We start from the raw sequence: 7,400 nt of genomic DNA, 5'->3' as shown, positions 1-7,400 counted from the left end.
TTTTTAGCGCATTTCCACAAAAATAAAAAAAAAAATGCGCTATTGTGGCCACTTTGTCCGTCCGTCCGTCCGTCCGTCCGCTAACTTTGCGACGCTACTAGTTTTTTTATCTTAAGAGCTATTGTTCTACTTTTTTCGCTATTTGGTTCGTTATGGTGTCGAGTCTTGTACCAAGGAAAGAATTTTTTCTGTACCGCTTACAAAAAAAGTTATTGTTAAAAAAACAAAAAACCGTTTTTTACATGTTCCATAATTTTACACTTTTGCCGTTTATTAACGATCCTAGAGATCGTTTATAATTTTGCATTGCTATCTGTCGCCTGCCGGTTGGTCTCTCCGTCTGTTCCTTTGTCTGTCTGTCCATCTATCTGTCCGTGTGAACGATAACTTTGTTTAGAAATGTTCGATCGCCTTTACATCTCCGTTAGTTATAAACTGAATTGCATGAAATTCAATATGGGCATAGCTTTAGCCATATAATACGCAATGCCAAAAGTTGAATCGAATCGATTCAAAATTCACAGTGCCCTTTTCGCATCTCGACCATTTGTAAACCGAATTGCAAACTTTTTTATTTATGGAAGAATTTAAACGAAATTTGATACATAGGCACTTGGGATAAAGGAAAATCAAACGCCAATTTCAAAATTTGGTTTTGCGCATTCGCAGTGCCAACTTTTTTATTTATGGAAGAATTTAAACGAAATTTGATACATAGGCACTTGGGATAAAGGAAAATCAAACGCCAATTTCAAAATTTGGTTTTGCGCATGCGCAGTGCCAAGTTTTTTATTTATGGAAGAATTTCAACGAAATTTGATACATAGGCACTTGGGATAAAGGAAAATCAAACGCCAATTTCAAAATTTGGTTTTGCGCATGCGCAGTGCCAACTTTTTTATTTATGGAAGAATTTAAAACGAAATTTGATACATAGGCACTTGGGATAAAGGAAAATCAAACGCCAATTTCAAAATTTGGTTTTGCGCATGCGCAGTGCCAACTTTTTTATTTATGGAAGAATTTAACGAAATTTGATACATAGGCACTTGGGATAAAGGAAAATCAAACGCCAATTTCAAAATTTGGTTTTGCGCATGCGCAGTGCCAACTTTTTTATTTATGGAAGAATTTAAACGAAATTTGATACATAGGCACTTGGGATAAAGGAAAATCAAACGCCAATTTCAAAATTTGGTTTTGCGCATGCGCAGTGCCAAGTTTTTTATTTATGGAAGAATTTAAACGAAATTTGATACATAGGCACTTGGGATAAAGGAAAATCAAACGCCAGTTTCAAAATTTTATTTTGCGCATGCGCAGTGCCAACTTTTTTATCTATGGAACTATTTAAGTGAAATGTGATACTTAGGCGCTTGGAACAAAGGAAAATCTAACATTAGTTTTAAAATTTAGGTTTGCGCATGCGCAGTTCCAACTTTCTTATTTAGAAAAGCATTGAAATGAAATTCTTCTCATAAACTGAAATTGAAGTAGCACGTCAACAATGGATTGCCCATGTGCAACGCTATCTTTCATATTTGTGGCCGGATTTTTACGATTTTAACAGAAGTTGCATCTTACAAATGGGAAATGAATGCAAGTGGAAATGCGCTTTATGTAAATCGTTTACGATTACTTTTTAACTTGTTTGTATCTTCAAGTAACAATTGTAACACTAATCACAAATTGATGAACTACTACATGTCAAAGTGTAAAGTTTCATTGTCTGAAAAGTTTGCATTCAACTTAGTTAATGAATAATCGATTATTAGGATAATTAATTCCATACATTCCAATGCCGCAGGATTAGATAACATTTCCTTGAAAATGATTAAATTGTGCTGTCCTGTGATACTGCCTGTCATACTGCATATCATAAATTTTGCAAGAGAACGCTCCATATTTCCAGATTTCTGGAAAATTTCGTTAGTATATCCTTTGCCAAAAAAAAAAGATGTAAAAACGTTAAATGATCTAAGACCAATTAGTATACTATCTGTTATTTCAAAAATTTTAGAAAAAGTTTTGTGTAATCAGTTGAAATGTCATCTTTCAAAATTTAATCTTCTACCCGAGCTGCAATCTGGATTTAGAAACGGTTATAGTTGTGAGACTACATTACTGAAAGTAACAGATGACATTTTTATCGATTTGGAGAAAAACAAATTACCTAGTTGCATTGATCTTACTAGATTTTTCAAAAGCGTTTGATACTGTCAATCATGATATACTTCTCTCGGTGCTGTATCACATAGGTTTGAATACTGACGCAATTACATTAATTTCGTGTTACTTAAAGAATAGGTCGCAGGCTGTCAAATATAACGGTGAAATTTCACATACACTCAATGTACCGTGCGGAGTTCCACAGGGATCGATATTTGGTCCTCTTCTATTTTCTATATATACTTCCCAAATTTTTAATGTAATAAAGCATTGTAATTATCACGTGTATGCAGATGACACGCAACTGTATTATAGTTTTGAAATTAATAAAATTGAAGCAGCTGTTACTATTATCAATAACGACTTGGAGAACTTTGTTAATTTTGCGGCTGATCATTGCTTAAAAATTAATGTTTCTAAATCTAAAATATTATTGTTTGGACTACAACATAATCCAAATTTGAGGGATGAAGTAAAATCGCAACTGGATATACGAGTTAAAGGTACCCAATTAGAGTTCCTTGATCACGCAAGAAACCTGGGCTTAACTATTGATACGTCTTTAAGATTTGAACAACATATAAAGTTGTGTATCTAGCGCGCTTATGCAAATTTGCGATATATTTATAGTATAAAGCATCTCCTCAATAAAAATTCCAAAATGACTTTGTGCAATGCGTTAGTGTTGTCGCATTTCACATTTTGTTCCACAGTTTACGGTCCCTGTCTCACGAATCATATCTCTAAGAGAGTGCAAATTGTACAAAAATCATGTCTCCGTCTTATCTTTGGGATAAACAGAAATATCCCTATTTCACATAAGTTAAATGAGGTTTCTTGGCTTGATATGAATAAAAGACGTTTCCTTCATGCCTCGGTCCTATTTCATAAAGTTGTTACCTTTAAATCGCCCTCCTACCTATATAATAAGATAACGTTTCGTCCCGATGTTCACAACATTAACATCCGTCGTAAAGATCTACTCAATATTCCTAAATATAAATCTACTATGTATGAAAGATCATTTTCTTATGCAATTAGTAATATGTATAACTCTTTACCTTTGGATGTTAAGTGTTGTGAGATTAAAAAGTTTAAATATCAGGTCCGTAAATTGCTTTTAAGTAATAATCTGTGATTGTTAACTTTAGTTTGAAGTTATTGTTTGTTTATATCTTTCGTACATCATTTGTTTCCATGCTCATTGTATATTCAGACTTGCCTTATAAATAAGATTGTGTAAATAACGTTAAATGGTTAAGTGGAAGAGCAGGTAAGGATTTTTCCACACCTGAACTTCGCCAGTTGGACACTATCATATTTTTTTTTGTTTTCTTCTTTGTTTCTTCTTGTTATATTGATATCTTGTGTCCAATAAAGTCCTATTATTATTATTATATATTACGTTAACTCATAAAATAGAAGGGGTAGGGGAAGGAGTTCAGTTTAGGTTAACTGGTTTTCACATAATTAGTCTTATTGGACAGAGCTCTCCTCGTATAATCAGATTTTACATAAATAGAATCTTTTAGTAAACGTGATGAGTGGCAGAGGGCGCGATTTAAAAATAACAAACTTTGCAGGGTTTCTACAATTTTCAAATGGAACGATACAATTAACGATCCTCGAGATCGTTTATAATTTTGTATTGCTGTCCGTCTGTCTGTCCGTCTATTTGTACGTCCGCCTGTCCGTCTGTCTATCCATCCGTTCGTTTATCCGTCCGTCTGTCCATCCGCCCGTCTGTCCTTCCGTCTGTCCGTCCATCTTTTATAACTCTTGTTACAAAGAACATATGATTGTCCGGTTTTCTACGTAAATATTCCTTAAACTTCACGCAACTATACCTACGGAAACAAATATTGCGCATTACAACTTTTGTATTTGCGCAATCCCAATTTTTTTATTTGTTAAGATATTTAATAAGTGAAATTTTGTATGTAGGCACCTCGAATAAAAGTGAAGCTAATGCCGAATCGAAAAACTTGTTTTGCGCATGCGCAGTTGGCAAAGTGTTATGGTTAAATCGCGCCCTCCGCCACTCATCACCTTGAAAATCGATTAACTTAAACCGAAGTTACATCCGATTCCTTAAAGAGATGTTCTTCTTACCTCCTCCCTCATATTTTATGAGCTAGAGCTATATGTGCTGGATCGCAATGATGCAAAATTGACACAAGGGTGCGATGCGTGTATTTTATATGCATGTTTATTGGGTATACTTTAGAAAAAATCATGTTTGTACTTATAAATCGTACGCCCTCTAGCGGCAAATTTAGAAACTTACCTTGGATAGAGGGGGGGAGGGAGTTTACAGGAAAATATTTGAAGTCGTATATTGCCTATATTCTCAGTGCCGGATTTAGTTTATGGACCGCCGGGGGCTAAGTCATACCAATGGTTAATGACTAATGGGAGGGTATTAGTCAATAGTCATACTATACCGCCAGTAGGTAGGGAAAAAAAGCTGAATCTTGGGGCTCTTTTCATTTAATTTTCGTTATTTTTCTAACTTTTATCGTTTCCAAAATGCACCTCTTTTTTTCCGCTCATTTTTTAGAAATTTCACGAAAACACTCCAGTAATAAATGAGTAAAATTTTCTGCGCTAACGCGTAATGACGTAACAGGATTGACGACACGGTGTATCAGAGACGGACACGCTGGCGGCTGGCGCTGAAACAAAACAAAACTGAAGTTTAAATAAACCCATAAAGAGCATTTAAAAAAGCGACAGAGCACCTCGGTGTGACCATACTGGGTCATTGGATTTGACCCATTTTCAATATACTGTTACATGTGGCATATAAGTCTACTGTGCAAAGTTTCAACCGAATAGGTTTAAGCGTTTGGCAGGGACAGAGAAGCGTGATCCCACGGTTTCATTGGATTTTATGCGAACTGAAAACGTCTGTACCTAGGGAGTGCCACCCATACGATACGATATGATATGATACTACATGTGGCATATACGGGGTGTCAATTTTAAAACTTTCATTCGGCCATATCTTCCAAACTAAAAAAGATATTGAAAATCGCGCAAAACCGTTTCGGGTGTATCGAGGGGGAACCAGAATGACGTTATGAGTGACAACCCCCCAGTACCCCTTAACCCCCCAGCCCCCCTCTTCAAAAATCCTAAATGGCAACCCCATACTTCTGACACATCGTTGGAAAGCTACTGAAAAATGCTTTCCAGTGGTACCCATAATGATATTCATTATGACAATTTAACAAAAAAAACTAAATGTTGACATTGAGGGATTTATGGCAAATTGGCCAAGAACTGCAACCTGAGCTGCTTCATTAAGCAATCTTGGTTGCTTTCTTTTTTTATTGATAACAGATCCCGTTTCTTCGAATTTAGCGACCAAATCTTGAACATAGGCAAGGTTTAATTTTTATTTATTTTTTGTTAATTATTATTTGTTTGTTAAATTGTCTTAATGAATCACTCTATGGGCAGCACTGGAAAGCATTTTTCAGTAGCTTTCCAACGATGTGTCACAAGTATGGGGTTGCCATTTAGGGTTTTTGAAGAGGGAGTTTGGAAAATATGGCCGACTGAAAGTTTTAAAATTGACACCCTGTAGATCAACTGTTCAAAGTTTGAACGAAATCGTTCTAAGCGTTTGACAGTTATCGTGTTCATGGACGGACAGACGGACACCATCGACTCCCCTATAAAGCTTAACAATTGTTTGTAGTAAGCGTTTAACAAGTAAATGTGCCCGACAATATAGTCAATGGAAAATTAGAGGTAAATAACGGATGATCAGGTAATAAAGCGTTATCCTTTGTCGTTTGTAAGCAAAGTGCAGATTTCCCGAAAACAGGAAATGTGTTTTTGCTAGTGTTTGTGCGACCTGCTACCGCCGGCAGCCCGAGCCCGGCATCGATCTTATAGGTGAAGAGCTGAAGTTTTATTATCATGCATTCAGAAACTGAACCCCATAAATTAAATATCTACATTTACAATTAAAAGGTAAAACCATTGAATAACGAACACTCAACGGTAAAACGTGATGGCGACGACGTACCGCCTCTCAAAATTTACCGCCGGGGGCTAATAGTAAAATTGTGCATCCCTGAATGTTTTGAAAGATCGCATATACTAAACACGAAGTCGGTGTTTGGCACAATGATAATATCCTAGGGCCCAGTTTTCAATTAATGCGCCACTGATTTTTATCTCTCATTTACTTAAAAGTTTCTCAACTAGAAAACCAAACACCTTCGCTTTATTTGGACTTTATGGAGCACAAAAGATTAATTTTTCCTTTTTTTAGCGTAACTATGGAAACACGAGTAGATTACAGAATTCATTAAAACTGACATTTCAGGAATCTATGGCACCTGTGTAAAAGGATATTTTAAAAGAGATATAGTGAAATGAGGAAAGATGATTTTCTGTAGCAACAAGTAATCCTATTATACGTGAACTTGATTGATTAAATTGATATGCTCAGCTTCTTACAAATGACGAATAAAAGAGAAACGAAGGAAACACTTTTTGATCACCAATTCAGTATGAACATTTTTGCTACCTTAGTGACGCACAATTAAAAGAGCTTTTCCTTTCAAATTTCTCGTTTAATAAAAATTGTGCACCATAAGACGTTGACGTATAAGACATAACTGAAATTAAATGGCATTCAAACTAAACTAACAAAGTTGACGTCATCTGTAGCCATTTTTCAAAGTAACTAGCTCAAGTTGAAATGACAAATGTTTGTGATGTATCCTGCCACACTACGCCAATTGCAGCGTTAGATTCTTTTACTTAATCATGTCACTGTTGCGATCTCAAAATCACATATGGGCTGTCATTGAAGAATTACAAAGTTTATGAAATTATATGCACGTGTAAAATACATACCGAAGTAAATGCAAATTTGTTTATTATATTGTTTGTTATTTTGCTCTTATGATGACCAGCTTACTATCCGATACCCCATCATATCAATAAATCAAGTAAACTCCAAAGTAATATCGGAGAATTCAAGAAGAAATACAATTTGTTCAAGATTCAGTGTTTGTATTGAAGTTGCATGGTAACGGGATTAATCAATTGAAACCCCTGTACTTTGGAAAGCACTTGCATTGAGGTATAGAAAATTAACATTATTTATAAACTAATAGATTGATATTCAATCATTAAACCTTAATTTCATTTGCGTTGTAAGTGCTCTCAACTCAGTTAAATTCTTAGATAATGGAAGCGCTAAGAAG

This window comes from Photinus pyralis, unplaced genomic scaffold, assembly GCF_008802855.1.
Source record: "Photinus pyralis isolate 1611_PpyrPB1 unplaced genomic scaffold, Ppyr1.3 Ppyr1.4_LG2, whole genome shotgun sequence".
Classification (NCBI taxonomy): Eukaryota; Metazoa; Arthropoda; class Insecta; order Coleoptera; family Lampyridae; genus Photinus; species Photinus pyralis.
This window is presented reverse-complemented; position numbering follows the sequence as displayed.